Source organism: Danio aesculapii, chromosome 4, assembly GCF_903798145.1.
Source record: "Danio aesculapii chromosome 4, fDanAes4.1, whole genome shotgun sequence".
In the NCBI taxonomy this organism is placed as follows: Eukaryota; Metazoa; Chordata; class Actinopteri; order Cypriniformes; family Danionidae; genus Danio; species Danio aesculapii.
The window spans coordinates 11,748,798-11,775,304 of NC_079438.1; the positions used below are offsets into that span (position 1 = coordinate 11,748,798).

At 41.7% G+C, this 26,507-nt stretch overlaps 2 non-coding genes and 1 pseudogene across 2 annotated transcripts; all 3 read right to left on the reverse strand.

The window, feature by feature from the left end:
* The window catches only part of LOC130222059 (oocyte zinc finger protein XlCOF6-like), a 167,618-nt pseudogene that overhangs the window by 48,603 nt on the left and 92,508 nt on the right, over nucleotides 1-26,507 (reverse strand).
* trnas-gcu (transfer RNA serine (anticodon GCU)) lies at nucleotides 4,966-5,047 on the reverse strand. The gene has a single exon. It is a non-coding gene; the product is annotated as a tRNA-Ser (tRNA).
* Nucleotides 22,287-22,368, reverse strand: trnas-aga (transfer RNA serine (anticodon AGA)). Its single transcript has one exon. It is a non-coding gene; the product is annotated as a tRNA-Ser (tRNA).

Sequence of the window (26,507 nt, forward strand, 5' to 3'; positions counted from 1 at the left end):
AATCTTTTACTTTACAGTCAATAAAATCTTGTTCTCTCCATTTTTCTTTTTAAAATACAAATCAGGCATGTCTCCATTTTCTCCCTTTTCGTTTTGTTCAATTCTTTCAACCCATTCATGTGGTATTGCTCTTTTTAAATCCTCAAACTGTTTTACAAGTGTTCCTTTCCCTACATTCACTTCATTTTCAGATAACATGTCTTCTATTGCCTGTAATGGAAGATAGCCTTTTATTACCTCATAGAGCAGATCCTTTACTTGCCTAATTCCAGCTTGCCACCATTTTTTATAATATATTACATTTCCATCTTTCGTGATGTTCAGGTTTAAAAACAAAGGTTGTTCTAACAGCTGGTTTCTTCCTTTAGGTACAATAATCATATTTTCTAAAAAGTTTCCCCAAGCTTCTAAAACCTCTTCATAAAATGTTGGTATACCTGTCCACATTTCTTTTTTTGTTTTCATACATAATACACTACATCCCTTATTTACTCCACCACATTTCTTTAAAAAGTAATCCATGACATGTTTCCACACTTCTTTACTCTTATCATCTACAAAACATTTGACCAATTTCACCCGTAATGTTTTCATCCTTAAAAGTGGGTCTAAAAGCCCAAGTCCCCCATCTTCTTTTCCTCCAATCAACGTGTCATATGATATTTTTGCTCTTCCTTTTCCCCATAAGAAATCTAAAACACATTTTTTAATTCTTTTATAGTATTCACAAGGCAATGGGGTAACACTCAGCACATACCACATTTTTGAGAGCATTAGAGAATTAATCAATAAAACCTTTCCCTTCAATGTCAGGTTTCTCAATTTCCAATACCTCAATCTAATTTCAACCCCTTTTAAAACTCCCTCCCAATTAAAATGATCCGCTTTATTAAAATCCAAACCAACCCAAATGCCTAAAATCTTTATATGTTCATACTCTTCCTTAAAATGTATGTGCTGAGGTAAAACATCTGCCCTTCCAATCCTCATACACACACTCTTTTCAACATTAACCTTAGCTCCCGTCCCCTTACAATACCTATTTAAAATCCCCATTGCCTTTGTTACACTTTGAATGTCTTCAACCAACAAGGTTGTGTCATCTGCATACTGGAAAACTGGCTCATGTTCAGTTCTTTCTTCTATTTGTATTCCTTTTATTCCATTGACTGCTTTTATTGCTAGTCCCAATGGTTCAGCTACTAATGTGTACAGTAGTGCAGATAGTGGACATCCTTGTCTTATAGACCTTGTTGGTTGAAAACATTCCGTTAAAAAACCATTGCATTTAATACATGTTAAAATATTATAATAAAAAATGTTGATCCATTTCCTAAAATTCTCCCCAAATCCAAATGTTTTAATCACTTGAAACAAATAGTCATGTTCCACTCTATCAAATGCTTTCTCTAAATCCAAACTAATTAAATATCCATTCATATTTTTCTCCTTCATATACAATAATGTATCTCTTATATTTTGAACTGTGTCTAATATGTCCTTCCCCTTGACTCCATATGCCTGTGTGGTGCTAATAATTTTAGGTAAAACTTTCCTTAATCTGTTTGCTAAAACCTTTGCTAAAATTTTAAAATCTGTATTTAACATTGTTAAGGGCCTATAATTCTTCAGATCTAAAGGACTTCCTCTTCTTTTGTATATCATTTTAATCATTCCTATCTTCATTCTTTCACTTAATTCTTCTTTTTTAAAAACCTCATCATATACTTCTTTTAAAACAGGTACTATCATTTCTCTAAAATTCTTATAAAACTCATTGGTTAACCCATCTATGCCTGGACTTCTCTCCGTGGTTAACTGTCTTATTGCTTCATCAATTTCTACTTCTGTTATCCCTGCATCACAAAAAACTTTATCTTCATCTGAAACTTTTAGTTTTATTTGATTTAAGAGAAACAGTTTATCATCCTGTGTAGTTCCTTGACTCTTAAACATATCTTCATAGAAATTTTTAACAGCTATTAAAATTTCCTCAGTTCCTTGTTTTAATTCTCCATTTTTATTCAACACCTCTTTCATTAAGTCTGCTTTCTGTCTATTCTTTTCTAAGTTAAAGAAGAATTTTGTACTTCGATCTCCTTCAACAGTGTACTTTGCTTTGCTTCTAATTATAGCCCCTCTGCATTTTTCATTTTCCATCTCTTTTAGTTGTTCTTGTAAATCTATTATTTTCCCAATATCTTCATTTTGATCTATTTGCAGTCTTTTTATTTCGTCTTCTAATTCCTTTCTTATTTTCATTTCTTTATTATTTTTAACTCTTTTTACAATTTGACAATATTTTATTGAACATTTTTTCATGTCTAACTTCATATTGTCCCACCATATTCTTTTATCTTCTCTATACATTCTGTCCAATTTACTGTTTGCAATTATTTGTGTAATTTTTTCTTTGTATGTCTCATGTTTTAAAATTGTTGCGTTCAAAATCCATACACCTAATCCCCTTTCAACTTTTGCACAATCTAATTTCACACAAAAAAACGAATGATCACTAAAACTGACTTTTTTATAAAATAAACTTTTGATAAAATCCTTCATTTCTACATTACATAACATATAATCAATCCTACTTAACTTCAGCTCATGTAAAACCAGTTGCATTCTTGAAAATTCCCTCTTTGTCTTGTTTTTCTCTCTCCACACATCTATTAAATTGCATTCTGTCATCATTTTCAGTAGCTCCTCCCTCCCCTTGTCTTTTCTATATACCATCTTACTCCCCAGATCTAATTCTGTAAAAACAGTATTAAAATCTCCAATTACAATAACATTCTGCCATTTTTTTTACATTTATACTAACGTTTTTAAAGAAGTTCACTTTTTCATTTTCTTCATTGGGTGCATGAATATTATAAATGATGAAATGATCTTCTCCTTTTTCTAATTTCATCGCCATGCTTTTCCCAACTCCATCCTCAAATATGACTTTTTCTTTTTCAAATATACCTCTTTTTATTAAAATTGCTACTCCACAACCCAGTTTATCCTCTCCATTGTTAAAATATATTTGACCATCCCATTTGCTTTGAACCATTTTAACACTTTCATTTTTACAATTTGTTTCTTGCAAAACAATCACATCAGCTTCTTTACATAACACCAACATTTTTTCAAATTTCTCCACATTCAATAAACCTCTTGCATTCCACGATAAAATGTTAAAAAACATGATAAAAGATATTAAAATATTAAAACCAACCATTATTTTTAGTCTCCTCCTCTACCTCTGCATACCCACTTTTTTCACTCAACCAGCAGCCCCTTCCATAAAAAGAAACACACATTAAAATCATGTTAAAATAAATAAAATGGTTAAAAAACATTATTTCTCATCATCTTCTTCCAACCCTCTTAACACTTCATACCTATTAACGTTTTTTACTCGCACCTTTGTCATCATCTTTTTTCTTGCACTGTCCACATTTGGTTTTACCTTTATTGTTCTTCTTCTTATTAGTCCTCTTTCCACTTTGTTCTTCTCTACATAATCTGTCCTTTGTTCTTCATCACTTTCCATTCCTTCAGCTTGATCAGTCTTACTTTGTTCATCGTTTTCCACCATATTTAAAAAGTTTTTAAAACTGTCAGTTATTTCCATTTGTGTCCACTGTTCTTGTTCTGATGTCTGTTTTTCTTCTTCTTCCCTTATAATGTTTGTTTCCTCCTCCATTACCTTTGTCGATGATTCTTCTCCTTTCTTGTTTCTTTCATGCACCTGTCCGTCCACTTGTTCTGTTCCCCCTCCTTCCTCTCCTTCCATCCGACATTCACACTTGTTTAAAAATTGTTTACATTCTGGGCATTTGACAGGTGCATGAAAGAAACAACATAATCCCTGTTTTGCAGCTTTTTGATTTCACAGTTCACTCCCTTAATCAACAGTCCATCAAGCAATTCCTCACATGTTTCTTCCTTCTCCATAGTAAGTTCAAACTCTTTTCCTTGCCTTGGTCTCAAAGCCAGAATTTTTCCATGACCACACTTGTCTGTCACTGCTTTAATGATGTCCACAGCTCTTACCTCATTGACTTCTTCTGTGTTTACTATTACTGTTGCTTCTTTTAAATATTTTCTTCCACTAAGTTGGTTTTTCCTTTGTCCAGCTCGTTATTTATCGTCCAGTCCATTGTCGTTACCCATTCTTGTTCCTCCGTCCAGTCCAGTTTCATTTGCCACAACAGTCTCTGCATCCAGTCCAGTTTCGTTTACCAAAAATCCGTCCATTTTTGCCCAGGAAAGTGCAAAAAGCAAAAACAACAAACCACCCTCCAGTCAGCGGGATGCTGCTGTCAGGTGGTTTAAAAAAACAAAACCACAAAATCAAACTCTAATTCAGTCCACAAAAACAAACACAAAAAAAAATACTAAAATGGAGGAGAGCCTTTCTCTCCAAACTGCAGCCGATCACTTCCTGTATTGCTCACTAGTGTCCTCTAGTGTTCCCAGGGTGGTATGGCCGTAAGCGAGAGCAGCCGTCAATAGTTGGCTATTTAAAAATAGGCGCAGCACCAGGAGCCAGGCGCCGCTCAGCTTGCCTTGACTCAGCACCGACAGAAACAACGCCTTTGGCCCCTCAATAGTTTACCTCTTTTTTTTAAAAAATAATTAATTAATACATTTTTTTGCCAAATGAAGAAATTCAAAAAGCTTACACGTAAACACCGTGCTCTCTTAAATGAACGACGAGGATGGGATTCGAACCCATGCTTGCAGAGCACAATGGATTAGCAGTCCATCGCCTTAACCACTCGGCCACCTCGTAATGCATGTAGCTGCTTTCCTGATGGGGGCTGGACTTTGGCATACATGTATGTATTTGCAGCTACTTTCGATACAGATGACATTAAATTTTGCAGCAACATCCCTCAAAACGTTAAGAGGTTGCGAGTAATACACCTTCCACTGAATCACCGGGATCTCTCAAATGCAAGTGCATTTGAGCGACGAGGATGGGATTCGAACCCACACGTGCAGAGCACAATGGATTAGCAGTCCATCGCCTTAACCACTCGGCCACCTCCTCACACATGTTGTTGCTTCCTGATGGAGGCTGGACTGTGACACATATGTGTACATGTATGTTTTTGGACCTATTTTCGGTAAGATGACACTCAATTATGCCATAACATGCTTCGAAGCACGAAGAGGGTGCAAGTAAGTTACCTTCCACGTAAACACCAGGCTCTCTTAAACGAATGACAGGCTGGAATCCGACTCACACATGCAAAGCACAACGGATTAGCAGCCCATCACCTTAACCACTCAGCCACCTTGCCGCGCACATAAGTGCTCTCCTAATGGAGGCTGGACTATGGCATATACGTATGTTTTTGCAGCTATTTTCGCAAAATATTACATACAGTTTTGCCATAAACATCCTTTAAGACGCTGAGAGGTGCAAGTAAGAAACCTTAGACAGAAGCAGTTGCCTCTCTCAAAACAGTGAAATTATGAGGATGGGATTTAAACCAAAACTTGCAGAGTCCAACAAACTAACCTAAGCACTCGGCCACCTCGTCACGTGTAAGCACAGCGTTGTGCTAGAGAAAGGATTAACTTTTGGGACTCGAATGGATGTTCTTACAGAAAAGATGAAGATAAAGGTTGTCATAAGGAGCTTTATCAGTAGCTCTGATCAGTGCCCCAGAGTTAAGGCTGATTTATACTTCTGCGTCCAGCGCACACGTATGCTACGGCGCAGCCTACACATGGTTGCATAGCACCTCGCTGTGGCCGTCGGCGACATTGACGCACACCTCTCAAGAAATGGCATGCGTACGCATAGCGCAAGCTCTGAGATTGGTCGGCTTGGTATCGCTGACGAGTGTGGGGGGAGGTGAGAGCCGCTCGAGCGTGAAGCAGCGGGTGTTTACAAGTGTGGAGTCCCATGAAGGAGCTCCGGATGGAGACTGTTGTTTTGTGTTTACCTTTAATTGAAGTTGTTGCACGTCCACTGGTTCCTGCCTCAAAATGAGCGAATTTGAGCCACTTGCACATTAAGGAAGCGTTCAGAAAAAAACAAAACACCAGCGAAGAAACTCAACACAGAGAAACATAAACACCTACTGCCAGCTAGCGTTTTGGAAGTGTATTGCAGAGCAACAGAAACAGTGCGCAGAAGTATAAGTGCACGGCCACGCGCAAGGCTTGCGGCGTGGATCACGATGATCACTTGACACAGAAGTATAAACAAGGCTTTATGGTTCAACATTAACTGCAACATGTTTCTTCTGGTTTTGTTGGAGAGAAACTAGACAGAATGCCTGAGTCTAAAAACGGCAGCATAGCTGACCTTGGATTTCTGTCAAAATATGGTTTCAGTGGCCTTGCATTCTTCATTACCTTACCCCAATCCCTGTACAGCCCAATAAATACATCCCAATCTCAACCCTTTTCTCTGCCGTTCAGCGTTGTGACTCCGCCCCCTTTACCATATTACCCACAATTCTCTTCTCCCAGATTCACATAAGTAGTGTATACTTTTCTTTAAGTAAAAATGAAACAATGTATAAGTAATTATTTTTGGACAAATTAATAACCTGTTCTGCTGACACAGCATGCACTCATTGGTGCCAGAGGGCTGATTGCTGGCAGTGTAAAGTTTGATGCCACCTTGTCGTTGCATGTCCAGATTGGTACACACAAGAGTTCGTAGCTGTTATAGGAGGACCTCACCCAAGTGGTTCAGACATTAAAGGCTGGCCTATTAAAGGCTGGCCCCTGTCGGGGCACTGTCCCAGGGGCACCAGTGCCACAGTTGGTTGAGTGAGAATTAGCGTGGCAGGTGTCGACGCTCACCAGTGTAGTTGATTAGACCCAGGCCCCAGCCCGCCAAGCCATGCCCGACGGGAGACCGCCTTTCCGGGACGTCCCACGCCTGGAGGTGCGTGTTCGACGCCGATTGTCTCTGACCTGCCATCATGTTTTCGGGGAAGGCGAAAAAAGTGGACTTAGGTTTTGACGTTTTCGCACCTGGTCCAGTACGCTGATCGATAGGAGCTCGTTTGACGCCCCATGGGTTAGGCCTCCGCCCGGCACCCCCCCCAACATTGGTGGGTCAGCCTCTATGGTTGTGGTTGGTTCCTCCCTGCCTCAGGCATGCTTTGAGGGAGGCGTGGGGGGGGTGTCCCTCCGCACACAAAGGAGGAGCAGGCAGGCAAGGTCGTTTCCTGCACCGCCAGCACCATCCCCCGACCCGGCCCCCGGGCGAGAAGCGGCCAGAGGTCTCCGGGCGGTCTCCGGGCCTCTAGAAGCCCACGATCCAACAAAGATTAGGGGTCGGGGGTTAAGGGGGGGGTACACTGACGTGGCTCGTTTGACCGAGAGCTGCTGGCGCCCCGGAGCAGAGATCTTTTTGCCTTGGGGCACCAGCGGCCATCGCTAAGTTAAACTATTCGTGGTGTAACAAGGTTTGTTGGAAAAGTCTAATCCCTTACTGCCTTCCATCAGATGGCCTCGAGTCCAGCCCAGACACCAGGCAGCAGTGGCGCTTCTATGGTTTTCTGACCAGCTACCTGACCTTCATCACAGGCCATCGCTGTGGGGTCTTCCAGAACCTGACCATCCAGGAGGTTGAGGAGGCCTCCAGAAGCCCGGAAGAGTGTACCTATGTCATTAATGTGAGTGTAACTTTGCGGGTGGGGGCCACCAGTGGTAGGCACTCACTCATCTTCTCTCTGCTTGTCCAGATCACCACGCATAAGACAAACAGAGCCTTCGGCGCAGCCCAGTTGTCTCTCAACAAGGAAGAATACAGCTGGTTCCGGAGGTTCTTCAATTCAATTCAATTCACCTTTATTTGTATAGCGCTTATACAATGTAGATTGTGTCAAAGCAGCTTCACATAAAAGGTCACAGTAAATAGGAACAGTGTAGTTCAGTTTGTAGTGTTTAAGTTCAGTTCAGTTTAGCTCAGTTCAGTGTGGTTTAATAATCACTACTGAGAGTCCAAATACTGAAGAGCAAATCCATCGATGCGCAGCTCTACAGATCCTGAACCATGCAAGCCAGTGGCGACAGCGGAGAGGGAAAAAAAACTTCACTAAAGGCGGAAGTGAAGAAAAAAAACCTTGAGAGAAACCAGACTCAGTTGGGCACGACCATTTTAATTTCTCCGCTGGCCAGACGTCTTGTGCAGAGCTGCAGTCTCAGTGGCGGAGGCTGGAAGCTGGCCTCAGCGAAGACTCGTCTGTCTCTGGAGCGTCATAGGAAACAGTCTCATGTTCTCCACTCTTCCATGACCATCGCAGTAGTTGTTCAGGATTCGGCCAGGTCCAGGATATGGAAACCTTGGGATCATCTCGTCGTTGGTCTTGGATCGAATCAGTGACTCTGCATAGTCTGGGGGCCTCGGGAAGAGTATCCCCAGGTGGAAATGGAGAATAAAGAAAATAATTAGCGTAGCTGATGTTCACAGTGTATATCAGCAAGATGCATAACCTGTGTGGAAGCCCCCTAAGTGGTGCACTAAGTGTATGCTTTACTGAACAGATGGGTCTTTAATCTAGTTTTGAATTGGGAGAGTGTGTCTGAGCCTCGGACGTTATCAGGAAGGCTATTCCAGAGTTTAGGAGCTATAAATGAGAAGGCTCGACCTCCTTTACTCGACTTTGCTATTCTAGGTACTACCAGAAGCCCTGAGTTTTGAGATCTTAAAGAGCGAGTTGGATTGTAGCGAGACAGAAGATTGGTTAGATAAACAGGAGCTAGATTATTTAAAGCTTTATATGTAAGAAGCAATATTTTAAATTCAATACGAAACTTAACAGGCAGCCAGTGTAAGGAGGATAAAATTGGGGTGATGTGATCAAATTTTCTAGACCTGGTAAGAACTCTGGCAGCTGCATTTTGTACTAATTGAAGTTTGTTAATAGAGGATGCTGGGCAGCCAGCAAACAGTGCATTACAGTAGTCCAGCCTAGAAGTCATAAAAGCATGGACTAGCTTTTCTGCATCTGAGATGGATAGCATACTTCGTAACTTAGCTATATTTCTCAGATGAAAGAAAGCAGTTTTTGTGACATGGGAAATATGATTTTTAAAAGTTAAATTGCTGTCTAATATGACACCCAGATCTTTTATAGTAGAGCTAACGCTAACTTTGTATCCCTCTAATTGTAGGTCGAGTTGTGAGATCTGCTGTGTACAGTATTTAGGCCCAATAAGTAATAATTCTGTTTTGTCTGAGTTTAAGAGAAGATAATTGTTGGTCATCCAGTCTTTAACATCTTTAATACACTCAGTTAGCTTGGACAGATTAGACGTCTCGTCAAGTTTAGTTGAAATATATAATTGAGTATCATCTGCATAGCAGTGAAAGCTGATCCCATGTCTTCTAATAATGTCTCCCAGGGGTAGCATGTATATTGTAAACAGTAAAGGGCCTAAAACTGATCCTTGAGGCACCCCGTATTTTACTGGGCTGATTTGTGAAGGCTGTCCATTTATATTTACAAACTGGTAACGGTCAGATAAGTATGACTTAAACCATTGTAGGGCATGTCCCTGGACACCTGTAGACTTTAAGCGATTAATAAGGATACCATGGTCAATGGTGTCAAATGCCGCACTAAGATCGAGTAGAACTAATAGCGAGATGCACCCTTGGTCAGCAGCTAAGAGTAAATCGTTGGTTATTTTCACTAATGCAGTTTCTGTACTGTGATGAGCTCTGAAACCTGACTGAAACACTTCAAAAACATTGTTGGTCTGCAGAAAGGAGCATAATTAAGCAGAAACAACTTTTTCTAGTATTTTAGATATAAATGGAAGGTTTGAAATAGGCCTATAATTAGCTAAGTTGCTGGGTTCCAGTTGTGGTTTCTTAATAATAGGTTTAATAACAGCTAACTTGTAAGGATTTGGAACATGGCCTAAAGATAAAGAAGAGTTGATAATGTTAAGAAGAGGTTCTCCTATAACAGGTAGCAATTCTTTCAGTAACTTTGTTGGAATTGGGTCCAATATACACGTAGCTGATTTAGAGCTATTTATAATTTTGTCTAGCTCTTCCTGTTCTATGATTTTAAAGCACTGTAGGTTATTTAGATTCAGAGACGTGTTTACTGGATCTGAAGTATAAGGCGGTGCAGAAAGTTTAATATCTCCTATTTTCTGTCTAAAGCCTTCTATTTTATCACTGAAAAAATTCATGAAGTCATCACTACTAATTTGCGGTGGAACGTTTTGTTCCAAAGATGACCGATTATTTGTTAATTTAGCGATGGTGTTAAATAAGAATCTAGGATTGTTTTGATTATTTTCTATCAGTTTGCGGAGGTGCTCAGCCCTGGCAGATTTTAAAGCCCTCCTATAGCTGGACATACTGTCTTTGTATGCAATTCTAAAGACTTCTAAATTAGTTTTTTTCCATTTACGTTCCAGGGCACGGGCTGCTGTTTTGAGAGCGCGGGTATGACTATTATACCATGGTGTAGTTTTATTCTCTCTAGCCTTTTTTAGTTTGATGGGTGCCACAGTATTTAGAGTGCTAGTAAAGATGGCATCCATACTGCTGGTTACTACATCAAGGTCATTTGCGTTTGCGGGTGCATTTCGAAGTAGAGAAAGATCAGGTAAGTTATTTATAAATTCATCTTTAGTGGACGGAACAATAGTTCTACTAGGGCGATATATCGGAGCGGATCTGCTAATTTCAGGTAAACACAGCTTATATAGTAAGAGGTAGTGGTCTGTAATATCATCACTTTGTGGTATAATGTCTACATTAGTGACCTCAATTCCATAGGACAGAATTAGATCTAGTGTATGCTTTAGGCGATGAGTTGGACCAATAACATTTTGCTTTATTCCTAGTGAGACCAGCAAGTCCGTAAACGCGAGCCCTAATGTGTCGTTAGCGTCATCTATGTGGATGTTAAAGTCTCCTACAATTAGTATTTTATCAGTTTTAACTAGTAAGTCAGAGATAAAATCAGAAAACTCTTTTAGAAAATTGACATAGGGTCCTGGGGGTCTATATATGGTGATTAGAGCGAGAGATAACATAGGTTTTTGCATAGTGTTTGGAAGGACAACATTAAGCGCTAGTACTTCAAAGGAGCTAAATATAAGTCCGTTTCTCTGATTAACATTAAGAATATCACTAAAGATTGACGCGACTCCACCACCACGACCAGTTTGACGAGCCTCATGTTTATATAAGAATCCTGGAGGAGTTGCTTCATTTAAACTAATACAGTCATTTTGTTTCAGCCAGGTTTCAGTGAGACAGAGTGCATTAAGATTGTTATCTGTTATTATTTCATTTATGATAAGTGCTTTAGGTGCTAGTGACCTGATGTTTAGGAGACCAAGCTTTATGAAATTTGTATTTTCACTTTTTAGTGTTTTTTCTGGTTTAATTCTTAATAGATTATTTCTGGAGCACACAGTACGTTTGTTTCTTGATCTAATAATACGAGGAACAGACACAGTCTCTATGGGGTTAGCTAGGTATGCATTACTGATATTTATGTGGGACGAATAGGAGTCTGTGTGGCTAAATTGTGAATTTTGTGAATTTTTACTTACTAGTCAGATAGAGCAAAGTGTTCTGGTGATGTTGTCCGACAGGAGTTCAGCTCCAGCTCGACTGGGGTGCAGCCCATCAGCGCGGAAAAGCCTAGGACGCTCCCAGAAAAGATTCCAGTTATTGGCAAGGAGCAATTTCTGTTCTTCACACCATGTTAATAGCCATTCATTCAGAGCAAAAAGTCTACTGAACCTTTCATTTCCTCGGCGGTAGGTAGGAAGCGGTCCAGAAACGATGATCTGCGTGGCGGGCGAAGTGCGTCGAACCGTCTCGATCAGGCTCCTGAAGTCCTTCTTCAGGATCTCCGTCTGCCGAAGCCCGGTGTCGTTCGTCCCCACGTGGAGGACGGCGGCACCGAGGCTCTCGGCAGCGCTCAGGATAGTAGGTATCTGTGCAGAAATATTCTTAACTCGGGCACCAGGGAAGCAGAAAGTGCGTACTTTGTTACCTTTGGATGAAGTGGAGCGGACGTGGCGGACGATTGAGTCGCCAATGATGGCAACATCGCGACCCGTCTCGCGGAGAGGGGCGAAGCGGTTCTCCGTGGGGATCTCGAACACCGGAGGAGGAGACGTTCTGCCCCGGGACCTGGCAAGCACCTTACGCGGCTGCACCCAGGGGCCGTGGTAGCCGGGTGTCGGCGTGAACGACGCCTGGGCGAACCGCGTCCTCGGTGCGCTGGGCCTGGACAGAGAAACACGCGGGGTTGAAGAAACTGGGAGATTGTCGTTGTATCGGACACTTACCTCAGACGAGCGAGTACGGGTTAAGAGCAGTGCTCTGATGCCCTCTCGCTTCGTCTCCAGCGAGCGAATCTGGGACTCCACCGCTTCCAGCTCCAGCGCCTCCATCGATGCCTCTCCTGCACTCAAGGACAGACACGCAAGCGACATTGTACAAGGTGAAGAGCAAAGCCAGAAAGTGAGAAAATAAGTGAGTGAAAGAGGTTGGTAGCTTTAGCTGACCAGCGGTGCTAGCAGGCTAAAGCTACAAACACCAAGCGGATGCTCGAGAGACAGAACGTTTAAAAGTAGATTTGTTTGTATGAGTGTGTTAGGGGATTGTTCACCCCAAGTAGGAGAGATAAATATTTAGTGAATGAGGAGGTATTTTATGATAAAAATGTAAATTGCGAATCTAAACTCCAAACAAACGCAGCGAACTCCAAACAAACGCAGCGAAGCTACCGTCCAGTGACAGTGACGTCACTCGAGCATGCGCCCGTCCACTGTCACTGTTTTGATCCAGTTCAAGGTTCTTGAAGCTGCGGGCTAGCCTCCCCTTACTTCCAGACCCAGTCCCTGTCGAACCCTGAACAAATATTTTCAATCTGCGTGGACCAGCATGGGGCTTCCCGGCAAGCCCACCTTCACTGACATCCGAACTGCCATCGCGAGGCACGTGAGTATTTATGCAGTGCCCCCCCTGTGACCCCCATGACTGCCAGCGACTTTGACCCCAAAAAGTCTCTGTCTGTCTGTCTCTGACGCAGGCAAAGAATTCATATTCTTCCGAGGATCGCAGTAGGGTGGCGCAATTCATGTGCCATGACACTTCAACCTCAGATAAGTTCTACGCACTTCACCTCGGCCCTCTCCAAGCACGTGAGCGCCGCAGACTCTTCGAGAGGGCCTTGGTGGAGAGGAGGAGGAGGCAGCGGGCAGAAAATGCCACTCAAGGAGGGGGCGCAAGAGGAAAGAGAGTCCCGGGTCACCCCTGGTAAATCAGTTCCTTTTTGGCATGGACCTCAACAGAGGGATGAGTGGTGTTAGCTAACTGGCCTTTCTGTATCTCTTTTCTAGGAGGGAACTAGCAGGAGGACGCTGCCATGGCAGCCTTCAAAGGGGAAATGCCCCCTCGAAGCAAAACTGACAAAAGACAAAATCAGACAAAACTAAACCAGACAAAACTGAACAACACTAGTCAAAATTAGACACAATTAGACAAAACAAAACGAGACAAAACAATAGTAGACAAAAGTGTACAAAATCAGACAAAACAAAACTAGACAAAAGTTGACAAAATCAGACAAAAAAACTAGATAAAAGTAGACAAAATCAGACAAATCAAAACTAGACAAACTAAACAAAAGTAGACAAAATCAGACAAAACAAAAATAGAAGAAATCAGACAAAACAAACTAGACAAAAGTAGAAAAAAATCTGACAACACAAAAGTAGACAAAATCAGATAAAACAAAACCTGACAAAAGTAAACAACATCAGACAAATCAAAACTAGACAAAACTTAACAAAACTAGACAAACTAAACAAAACTAGAAAAATGTAGACAAAAGTTGACAAAATCAGACAAAACAAAACTAGACAAAAGTAGATAAAATCAGACAAAACAAAACTAGACAAAAATAGACAGAATTAGACAAAACTAGACGAAAGTAGGCAAAGTCAGACAAAACAAAACTAGACAAATGTAGACAAAATCAGACAAATCAAAACTAGACAAAACTGACCAAAACTAGACAAACTAAACAAAACTAGACAAAAGTAGACAAAATCAGACAGAACAAAACTAGACAAAACTAAACAAAAGTAGACAAAATCAAACAAAATAAAATTTGACAAATTCAGACAAAACAAAACTAGACAAAAATACACAAAATCATACAAAAATAGATAAAATCAGACAAAACAAAATTAGACAAAATCAGACGAAACACAACTAGACCAAAGTAGACAAAATAAGACAAAAAACTAGACAAAAGTAGAAAAAAACAGACAAAACAAAAGTGTACAAAATCAGACAAAATAAAAAAAACAAAAGTAGACAGTCAGACAAAACAAAACTAAACTAAATTAGACAAAAGTAGACAAAATCAAACAAAACAAAACTAGACAAAACTAAATAAAACTAGACAAATGTAGACAAAATCAATCAAAACAAAGTAGACAAAAGTAGACACAATCAGACTAAACAAAAGTACATAGCAACACCTTAGCAACCGCCTAGCAACACCTTAGCAACCGCATAGCAACCACCTAGCAACACCTTAGCAACCACCTAGCAACACCTCAGCAACCGCCTAGCAACCACCTAGCAACACCTTAGCAACCACCTAGCAACACCTTAGCAACCACCTAGCAACACCTCAGCAACCGCCTAGCAACCACCTAGCAACACCTTAGCAACCGCCTAGCAACCACCTAGCAACACCTTAGCAACCACCTATCAACACCTTAGCAACCACCTAGCAACACCTTAGCAACCGCCTAGCAACCACCTAGCAACCGCATAGCAACCACATAGCAACACCTTTGCAACCGCCTAGCAACACCTTAGCAACCACCTAGCAACCACCTAGCAACACCTTAGCAACCACCTAGCAACAGCTTAGCAACCACCTAGCAACACCTTAGCAACCACCTAGCAACACCTTAGCAACCGCCTAGCAACCTCCTAGCAACACCTTAGCAACCGCCTAGCAATCACCTAGAAACCGCCTAGCAACCACCTAGCAACACCTTAGCAACCGCCTAGCAACCACCTAGCAACACCTTAGCAACCACATAGCAACACCTTAGCAACCACCTAGCAACAGCTTAGCAACCACCTAGCAACACCTTAGCAACCACCTAGCAACACCTTAGCAACCACTTAGCAACCGCATAGCAACCGCCTAGCAACACCTTAGCAACCGCCTAGCAACCACCTAGCAACACCTTAGCAACCACCTAGCAACACCTCAGCAACCGCCTAGCAACCACCTAGCAACACCTTAGCAACCGCCTAGCAACCACCTAGCAACACCTTAGCAACCACCTAGCAACACCTTAGCAACTACCTAGCAACACCTTAGCAACCGCCTAGCAACCACCTAGCAACCGCATAGCAACCACATAGCAACACCTTAGCAACCGCCTAGCAACACCTTAGCAACCACCTAGCAACCACCTAGCAACAGCTTAGCAACCACCTAGCAACACCTTAGCAACCGCCTAGCAACCACTTAGCAACCGCATAGCAACCACATAGCAACACCTTAGCAACCGCCTAGCAACCACCTAGCAACACCTTAGCAACCACCTAGCAACAGCTTAGCAACCACCTAGCAACACCTTAGCAACCGCCTAGCAACCACCTAGCAACCGCATAGCAACCACATAGCAACACCTTAGCAACCGCCTAGCAACCACCTAGCAACACCTTAGCAACCACCTAGCAACCACCTAGCAACAGCTTAGCAACCACCTAGCAACACCTTAGCAACCGCCTAGCAACCACCTAGCAACACCTTAGCAACCGCCTAGCAACCACCTAGAAACCGCCTAGCAACCACCTAGCAACACCTTAGCAACCGCCTAGCAACACCTTAGCAACCGCCTAGCAACCACATAGCAACACCTTAGCAACCGCCTAGCAACACATTAACAACCGCCTAGCAACACCTTAGCAACCACCTAGCAACACCTTAGCAACCGCCTAGCAACCACCTAGCAACCGCCTAGCAACACCTTAGCAACCGCCTAGCAACCACATAGCAACACCTTAGCAACCACATAGCAACACCTTAGCAACCGCATAGCAACCGCCAGGCAATCGCCTAGCAACACCTTAGCAACCACATAGCAACACCTTAGCAACCGCCAGGCAATCGCCTAGCAACACCTTAGCAACCGCCTAGCAACCACCTAGCAACACCTTAGCAACCACCTAGCAACACCTCAGCAACCGCCTAGCAACCACTTAGCAACACCTTAGCAACCACCTAGCAACACCTTAGCAACCACATAGCAACACCTTAGCAACCGCCTAGCAACCGCCTAGCAACATCTTAGCAACCGCCTAGCAACACCTTTAGGTGGTTGCTAAGGTGTTGCTAGGTGGTTGCTAGGCGGTTGCTAAGGTGTTGCTAGGTGGTTGCTAGGCGGTTGCTATGGTGTTGCTAAGGTGTTGCTAGGTGGTTGCTAGGCGGTTGCTAAGGTGTTGCTAGGTGGTTGCTAGGCGGTTGCTAAGGTGTTGCTAGGTGGTTGCTAGGCGGTTGCTAAGGTGTTGCTAGGTGGTTGCTAGGCGGTTGCTAAGGTGTTGCTAGGTGGTTGCTAATGTGTTGCTAGGTGGTTGCTAGGCGGTTGCTAAGGTGTTGCTAGGTGGTTGCTAAGGTGTTGCTAGGCGGTTGCTAAGGTGTTGCTAGGTGGTTGCTAGGCGGTTGCTAAGGTGTTGCTAGGTGGTTGCTAGGCGGTTGCTAAGGTGTTGCTAGGTGGTTGCTAAGGTGTTACTAGGCGGTTGCTAAGGTGTTGCAAGGTGGTTGCTAAGGAGTTGCTAGGTGGTTGCTAAGGTGTTGGTAGGTGGTTGCTAGGCGGTTGCTAAGGTGTTGCTAGGTGGTTGCTAGGCGGTTGCTAAGGTGTTGCTAGGTGGTTGCCAAGGTGTTACTAGGCGGTTGCTAAGGAGTTGCTAGGTGGTTGCTAGGCGGTTGCTAAGGTGTTGCTAGGTGATTGCTAGGCGGTTGCTAAGGTGTTGCTAGGTGGTTGCTAGGCAGTTAAAAGAGCAGCATTTTGCTAAATATATTAGTCCTTTATTTGCTTTATATCCTGCTCTATATGTGTTGTTTTATATTCATTTATTGATTAACTTGCTGCTCTCGTTATTTAGTGTTTGAATACTGAAACAAATAACAGTCATGGCTTAAATGGTTATATTTTACCATCAAAATGTAGAACATTTCATATCATTATCAGCCTTTGATATAAAACTGCTGTGTAATTTAATTGATTGTCTAAAGTGAAATAATTGCAGTGCTTTATTCTTTATTAGTGAAAGTGCCGTTCACTTTTCTCAAGGCCTGTCCAAAAATATATTTCTGCCACTACAATACAAATACACTATTATTGTTACATTATCATTGATTATTTGTCTGTTCTGTTCAGAGAGTTGAAATATATCATTTATTCCTCCTCCAGTCATTTTAATCATCACGTTACATTTTGGTCATTTTATCTCTAAATAAAGTTTAGGCAGAGCCGCGCAACATGTGACCTCTAAATAAATAAGCTGCTGTGACATCTACCTATATTTAGCACCCCTGTTTGATAGAGCAGCACAGTGTTTAGTCATGCGGTTGCTTTCGCTTTAATGAACATGAAAAAACTAGTTTCGGCTTTTGTTTAAATTTAATTGAATAAAGGGAGCCGTTTACATTGCGTTACCAAGGCAACTACTGATGTGTTTTGTGTAATGTTTCACAGAGATTTGTCACAGCACAACAGTGGAAAATGAAACCGTATCCGTGCTGTCTGGCCCTGTTTGGCACAGAATGGAGAGGTTCAGCATAAAGATTGATTCAGCACAACAGTAGAAAAGCGGCTATTGTTAGCCCCATAACAGTATATATCATAAGTGATAATCTATATGTTACGCCCCGTGTGGCTCGGAGGATGAAAAGGGCTTAACATAATTATGACAACCCAATCTTTTATGAATTCCCCTGAGACGTTAGCTGCTATGAATGGACACAGACAACAATGTGCCAAAAAAAGTGGTTCGTTTTATTACAATAAAGGAAAATATTTAAATCACCCAAAATGTATTTACAAATGTGTACAATAAATGCAAAATGAAGTTAACAAACAAACCTGATAGAGGGAAGGAAAATAAGCGGTGCCAAATCAAAGAAAATAACAAATTAACACCCTCTAACTAATCCCTCCCCCAACTCTAAATAACTAAAGAGAAATATGTAAATAGGGAAAAAAAAACATCTTCAGCGTCACACGCCCCTTACTCAACTGCACTCACTGGAACAAACATACACACAATAGCACCCGCTTCTAACCTAGTGGATTAACAGAGAATCAACTACGTGTGTGAAAATGTAAGTCACGTGACATACTGAACTTTCACTTCCCTTTTAGTACATTTAAAGCAAGTTTAGGATAAGATGTTCTAAACAGATGTACAACTCACAAAGAAAACTTTAAAACGAACCAGAGAACAAGATTGGCACAAAATGTCACACAAACAAGCACAGCAGCAACAAGGATCCCCCTCTAATCTGGCTTGAGTGTTCACTGGAGGAGTCCTTAAATAACCCCAATCTTCTTCTGATTGGTCCACTCGGGAGAACTCAGCCAACCAATCGGAACACCTAGATTTCAGAAGGACAGCAGACAGCAAATAAAAACAGAGAGGGGAGGAGAGAGCAACAGAGCAACACCCCCAGGCATGTAACACTATATAATGAATAAGCTTTTATTAATAACAGCATTTGACAAAAATCCTCTGGAAGTGTGGAGGCGAGCTTCATCACATCAACAAATAATAACAACTGCCTGTGTGTGATTTATACCTTACATAAAGATTGTGTATAACATAGTGCCTAATGTTTTTTTTGTTGGTTCACCTTTTGCTATTGAAGCAGCTCTAAAAATGTTTTTTGATCACTATTTTTAGGTGAGAATTGGCCCCAATACTTCAATCACAGGTGAACAGTTTGCCCATTTGAATTGGACTGACCCCAAAATGGCCACTAAAGATCTCTTAGTAGCCGTGTTTGGAAGGAACACCCTTAGTACACACTGCTGCACTGGCAAATGTTCAAATGCCTTCAGAGACAAAGCAGCTAAGCCACGACTGGACTCCAAATAAGTCTCTGACATAATCGGTAAGTTTTTTCCTAAAAATATATTTTGTAAATATTGTCATATTTTAAGATATTAAAAACAAAAATATACAAATATAATTCTATAATTACACTCAGGACTTTGCTATCTACTTTAAAAACTATGTCAGGCCTTGAGATTTAGCATTAAAATAAAATTGTCAAAATTCAAATAAAATAAGTCTGCATAAACGGTATTAATTAAGTATTAATTATGGTCAGACATTTATACATTTATAAATCTAAATCAGTGTGTTATGTGGAGTCAAGTTTAATTTTTGCTTTATGAGTTATTAGTTTTGTTAAACAGTTTATAGTCATCTCTTAAATCAACTATAAAGTTAACATTTTTAAACAACCCGTGGCTGGTTTGGGTACTGCTGAGTGCTGTGGCTGGAGGGGGTGGGGGTTGGGGGGGGGGGGGGGGGGTCTTTTGCTCTTAGATGGGGTTTGGGTCTAAATATGTTTCTTTTTCTTATCTCTGACAGGTTACATCAAAAATTAATAGAATGTTGAAGCCAGCCAAATAAGGAAGTCCATCTCCCAAAAATGCGCTGATTAAGTGAAAAATGACAAAAAACACCACAATTTTGCGTAATTTTTTAGAACTTTGTGTGTGAATATTTTTTATCTGCTCATATAATGAAAACTGAATTCAAATTGAGCAATGTTGAAACAACAGGACATAATTTTGTTCCCCTTTTCAGAGGTTTGTGCACTAATGCTGTTTTCTAATATAGGTTGCACAAAAATTAAAGTGTCAAGGTGACTTTTCATAAGACAGTCACAGATACAAAAGAAAAGTGTACATTTAGGATTCCATTAAAATCCCATACACTTGTCATATAAGTCGTATTAGACAATCTGATGGATTCCTTTAGGTTTTAAGGTTCCAATAACAAATAGGAATTCTACATGGAATCCTATACAGAAATCCTATTGAAATTTCTAACATATTTGGAAACTTTTCCTAAAGGATTCCAATTGGATTTCTTTATAGGATTCCATTGAGAATTCCAGTTGGAATTTCCACGTGGGGTGCGTGCGTACAATTCTGAACAGTATCCCAAGCATAAACGTCAGACATACACTAGACTGTTTAGAGCTGACTCCAGACCTGTGAAACGGATCCACAATCAAACAGAAGACACACACTTAAAGTATAATCTGTTTCTTATCCGAGGCTGAGTGCAGTCTCAGCCGTCTTTATCAAAACTGGTTAAAAACCGGTATAATCTACATTCAGGCAGTTATATCCTTACTACACAAAGTCTATCTTGAATAAAAAGTAGAATCACATAAAAAAATTTACCGTAAAAACAGCAAAATCCCTTAAGACATTTTAGATAGTATTAACTCTTAGAAATAACAATGGAGACAGTTGCTTTCGGTCCTCAGCCCTCAGCTCCACTCAAGGTCTCCGTGACCTCTGACTTAGTTTGGTGGCTCCTGAAAAAGTTATAAAGAGACAGGCAAACGCACTGAACATTCTTATATTAAGCAATGTGTTAACTTACTCATTAATTAAAATCAATTCAAAGTTAATTACTCATGCAAATAATCAAATAATTATATAAAAATAATGAGAAACAAGATGATGAGGAAAGGATAAACGTTGATTCATGCTGAGATGGATAGGAAGGTAGAAATCTGAATCCTCCACGCTCTACAAAAGTTGGCTTACACGCCCAAACAGGGACTTGAACCCAGGAACGTCAGATGAAAAGTCTGACGCTCTACCGACTGAGTTATCCGGGATCACTGAGGCATTAGCTTAGATTTAAGAGTAGCAGCGTGCACTGAAAAGTGGGCTGTATAAAACAGGTGGCAAGAGGGGGGCGTGATGCCAATGTCACCGTAAGGAATCCTGCCGTGACCCTGATTCGAAGCGGGGTTGCTGCGGCCATAATGCAGAGTACTCACCACAATCCGATCACGGCGAGTTACCGGACAGCCGTTGTGGCCCCGGTGCGGCATGTTCCTCCCTCTGATTTGCCCCTTTCGGTTCAGTGAGCGCACGCTGTTGTTTTTCTCCTCCTACCACACGACGCTTTTCCCAAGTAACGCTGGAATTGCAAACATTTGATGACTGTTGCAAATTTAAAAAGGAAGAGGACGAACACGTGGTCTGCAGGACTCAAACCACCGCGAGAAGACACCAGTGGATTTCTAATGCATGACCTTAACCACTCAGCCGCAACTACAAGACTGCCTGTGCTCTCCATGTCCTCATGCCTAGTACACATGTTGTGCATCCAGATTAAACTTTCAGCAAGCGATAGCTCACTGGCAAAAGCTGTGGCTCCACAAGAAGAGCCTTACACGCCCGAGCAGGGACTTGAACCCTGGACCCTCAGATTAAAAGTCTGATGCTCTACCGACTGAGTCGGCGCAGACCTTTACGCTACACAAAAGTTTACCGTGAGGTGGGGTTTGGACTTGTGGTTGGTGTAGATGTTGCTAAAACACAACAGGTTACTGTGAGGTTGGGTTTATGGTTGTTGTAGGTGTAGACGTCAGTAAAACGCAGTAGTTTGGACTCCATGTCATGTGGGAGACATTAAAAAGATCAATGACAACTGCAGAAGGTCTTTCTGTTGTTGTGGCAATAAATGGAGACTTAACCATTGAAACGATTCCTTCCATGCCTTAGAAGCGTGACTTGATCAATGCTTACCTACACAGCATGCTGGCATCAAAGGTCCCGCTGCTCATATCGAATCCCTAGTCTTTCACACTTTAGGAAATGTAAACATTCAGGACGTGCCATTAGCACAGCCTGCACTAAAAGGAGGCTGGAGATTACGGATGGCAGCACAGAGTGCAACGCCAATGCCACCTTGAAAAGCCTGCCGTGACCCGGATTCGAACCGGGGTTGCTGCGGCCACAACGCAGAGTACTAACCACTATACGATTATGGCGAGCTATGGGACAGCCGCTGGAGCCTCGCACTCTGTCATACGTCTTTGAAAATGGAGGGCCCCCAGGGCAGCAAATTGACGCGCACTGCGGTTTTATTTTTGTTGCTTTTCCCTACCAGCACATCCCTTTTCCCAAGAAACACTGGGGTTGCAAACAATCAAGGAAAGTCGCAAACTAAATCCTGCGCGTAGCCTGGACGTAGTCGGCAGGATTCGAACCTGCGCGGGGAGACCCCAACGGATTTCTAGTCCATCGCCTTAACCACTCGGCCACGACTACGAAGCTTGACCTTTCCATTGTGCTCTTGCCTGGCGCATTGGCCGTGCTGCCCGATGACATGTAGAGCAAGCAAGAGCTCACCAGCAATAGATGTCGCTTGTAGGGATGGTATGCAGTTTAACCCAAAGGATGACCAGTCTGTCAGACGAAGAAGAGCCAGAGTCAGAGATTTAAATAAATAAATAAAGTTTACTGAAGATAGTTTGCAGTTACATCAGCAGAAGCCAGCTTCAACACTCGCCATGAGTTCCTAGGCCGCTCTGCTCACAATCACAAATCAATAACAATTATACTCTCACATAAGGTCATTAACTGCGTCACGCATATAGGTGTTCTAACCTGATTGGACAAAACACAGATAGACTAGGCAAGGCAAGGCAAGGCAAGTTTATTTATATAGCACATTTCATACACAGTGGCAATTCAAAGTGCTTTACATAAACAGGAATAAAAGAAACAATTATAAGAGAAATAAAAACAAACAGAATAAAAATAAAATAAAATAAAAGCTGATAAAATGTGTTATAAAAGAGTTAAAAAGAAGAGAAAAACATAGTAGTTCGATCTGTCGGACGTAGCACAGTGCTCATTCAGTAAAGGCACAGCTAAACAGATGTGTTTTCAGTCTTGATTTGAATGTGCCTAATGTTGGAGCACATCTGATCATTTCTGGAAGCTGATTCCAGCAGCGAGGGGCGTAGTAGCTGAAAGCCGATTCACCCTGCTTTGACTGAACTCTTGGGATTTCTAATCTATTTGATCCTAAAGATCTGAGTGATCTGTTAGGTTTGTATTCAGTGAGCATATCTATAATGTATTGAGGTCCTAGGCCATTTAGTGATTTATAGACCAGTAATAATACTTTAAAATCTATTCTAAATGTGACTGGGAGCCAGTGTAAAGACCTGAGGACAGGTGTGATGTGCTCTGATTTCCTGGTTCTGGTCAGAATTCTGGCCGCAGCGTTCTGGATGAGCTGCAACTGTCTGACTGTCTTTTTGGAAAGGCCAGTGAGGAGGCCATTACAGTAATCCACCCTGCTGCTGATAAAAGCATGAACAAGTTTCTCTAAGTCTTCACTGGAAACAAAGCATCTAATTCTTGCAATGTTTTTGAGATGATAGTATGCTGATTTACTAACTGCTTTGACATGACTATTGAAACTCAGATCTGACTCCAGAGTCACACCAAGATTCTTGACCTTATTTTTTGTTGTTTGACCCTTAGAGCCAAGGTACGCATTCACCTTGAGAACCTCATCTCTGTTCCCAAACGCAATGACTTCAGTTTTCTCTTTGTTTAACTGAAGAAAGTTTTGGCACATCCAATTGTTAATTTCATCAATGCATTGGCAGAGGGTGTCAATGGGGCTGTAGTCATTAGGCAGTAAGGCTAGGTAGATCTGAGTGTCATCAGCATAGCTGTGGTAGGAGATTTGGTTCTTTCTCATTATTTGGCTCAGAGGGAGCATATAAAGGTTGAACAGGAGTGGTGCCAGAATCGAGCCTTGTGGGACTCCACATGTCATGGGTGTCCACCCTGACCTATGGTCACCTATACTGACATAGTATCCTCTCCCTTCAAGGTAAGATCTGAACCATTTGAGGACCGTCCCAGACAGCCCAACCCAGTTTTCCAGCCTATCCAGAAGTATGCTGTGATCGACAGTGTCAAATGCAGCACTGAGATCAAGCAGTACCAGCACTGTTAGTTTGCCTGAATCTGTATTTAGGCGGATGTCATTGATTATCTTTATAAGGGCGCTCTCTGTACTGTGATGTGGTCTGAAACCAGATTGAAAATTGTCCAAACACCCCTTGAAGTTTAAGAACTTGTTAACCTGGTTAAAAACAACTTTTTCAATGATTTTGCCAATGAAAGGGAGATTTGAGATGGGCCTGTAATTGCTCAATATGGTGTTATCTAGGTTGCTCTTCTTCAAGAGGGGTTTAACAACTGCAGTTTTAAGTGAGTTAGGAAAAATCCCCGAGAGAAGTGAAGCATTTACCACTTTTAGAAGATCCATTTCTAAGCAGGTAAATACCGTTTTAAAGAATGATGTGGGGAGCGTGTCGAGACTGCAGGTTGATGTTTTCATAATTTGCACGATCTCTTCTAAGATTTTGCCATTAATTGCCATGAAATCGGACATAATGTCTGATTTCTTAAGTTGTGGTTGAGCTAGTCTGACGTCGACACAATTTGGCTGATTGGATGAGCTGATTGCCTTTCTGATATTATTGATCTTGTCAGTAAAGAAATGAGCAAACTCATTACATTTGCTTTCAGAGAGTAGCTCACTGGGAATCCGACTGGGGGGGGTTGTGAGTTTCTCTATCGTTGCAAAGAGTTTACGAGCATTGTTTACGTTGCTGTTTATAAGGCTTGAAAAGAAAGTCTGCCTAGCAGTTTTTAGTTCCATATTAAAAGCACGAAGACTGTCTTTATAGATATTATAATGGACTACTAGTTTCGTCTTTCTCCACATACGCTCAGCTTTTCTGCACTGTCTTTTCATTATTTTAATTCTTGGGGACCTAGTCCAGGAACCCCTTTGGCTGCTAGTTATCTTCTTGGCTTTAACAGGAGCAATGTCATCTATGACATTCTTAACTTTAGAGTTAAACAAATCAAGAAGAGAATCAACAGAGTCTGCAGATATACTTGGTGCTAGCGATAAGGCCTTCATAAACTGCTCATTAGTGTTCTCATTTATGCATCTCTTTCTGACAGAGACAGATCTGTCTTTAATAGCTGGAGTGATCAATATATCAAAGAAAATACAGAAATGATCAGATAGTGCAACATCCTTAACAACAGTTGATGAAATGTGTAAACCCTTAGTTATAAGTAGATCAAGAGTGTGTCCACGATTGTGTGTGGGTCCTTGAACATGCTGAGTCAGATCAAAAGTGTTCAAAACAGTCATCAGTTCTTTTACAGCATTGATTTCTGGATTATCAATGTGAATATTAAAATCCCCAGCAATGGTAAAATAGTCAAATTCAGAGGTTACTATTGATAACAGCTCTGTAAAATCATCAATAAAAGCTGGAGAATATTTTGGAGGTCTGTAGATAATGATCAGTAAGATACGTGGAGCACCTTTTAGTGCTATACTCAGATATTCAAAAGACAAAAAGTCACCAAATGACACTTGTTTACACTCATAGACATCTTTAAACAGGGCAGCAATGCCTCCACCTCTCCTATTGGCTCTGCAAACACTCAAAAAGTCAAAGTTTAAAGGAGCTGTTTCATTCAGAACTGCTGCGCTACAGCTGTCATCTAGCCAAGTTTCATTTAAAAGCATAAAATCAAGGCAATTTGAGCTGATAAAATCATTGACTAAAAGTGACTTATTGTTGAGTGATCGGATGTTTAAAAGTGCTAACTTAACAGTTTTAGCTGTTTCTGCTACAGTAGTCTCAGATTTATATTTAATAGACACAAGATTTGAGTGATTTGCTATACGGCCTGAACAAGTCTTCGGTTTTCTGTCACGTAATACAACACATATATGTGTAGAGAAAGCTACAGGCACACTGGGTTCCTGCTTGTTCTGTAAACATCTGATAAAGACACTGTTATCTAAGCAGGCACCCGAGACACATCATGGAGAGCAGTTTTGTTCACCAGCTGAGGATGGTGCGTTGTTGTTTGGGCCCTGGCGGTGGGGCAAATGTCGGAGGGCTCTTCCACGTGGGCTCAGAGGTGGTTGTGGAGCAGGCCGCTTTTTGGTTGGTAACTGGGGGCTTGCGGCGATGGAGTGTGAAAGTTTAGTTCCAGCATGCACCAGTTCCTCCATCTTTTTTGAGAAACCCAAGAGAGGCGAGCAAGGTGATAATGGGAACGTGTCTGGCGACAGAGGCTGTGGCTCTGGAGATTCTGGGTGCTGAAATATGTTTTCCTGGGTGTTTTCCTGAGGATCATTTTTTAGTGACGAGACATGATGCTGTTCTGATGCGTCACAGTCTGTCTGTGTTGAGCAGAGGGCCAGCGATAGTGTCTCTATCAACAGTGGGTGTTTTGGCTGCGTGGCGTTATCACTGTCCTTGGGTGATGCGTCAGCCCCAAGTCCACTCGGGAGCTGATTTGAGGTCCTGTGGTCATCTGGACATTTGCTGGGTGTGTATGTG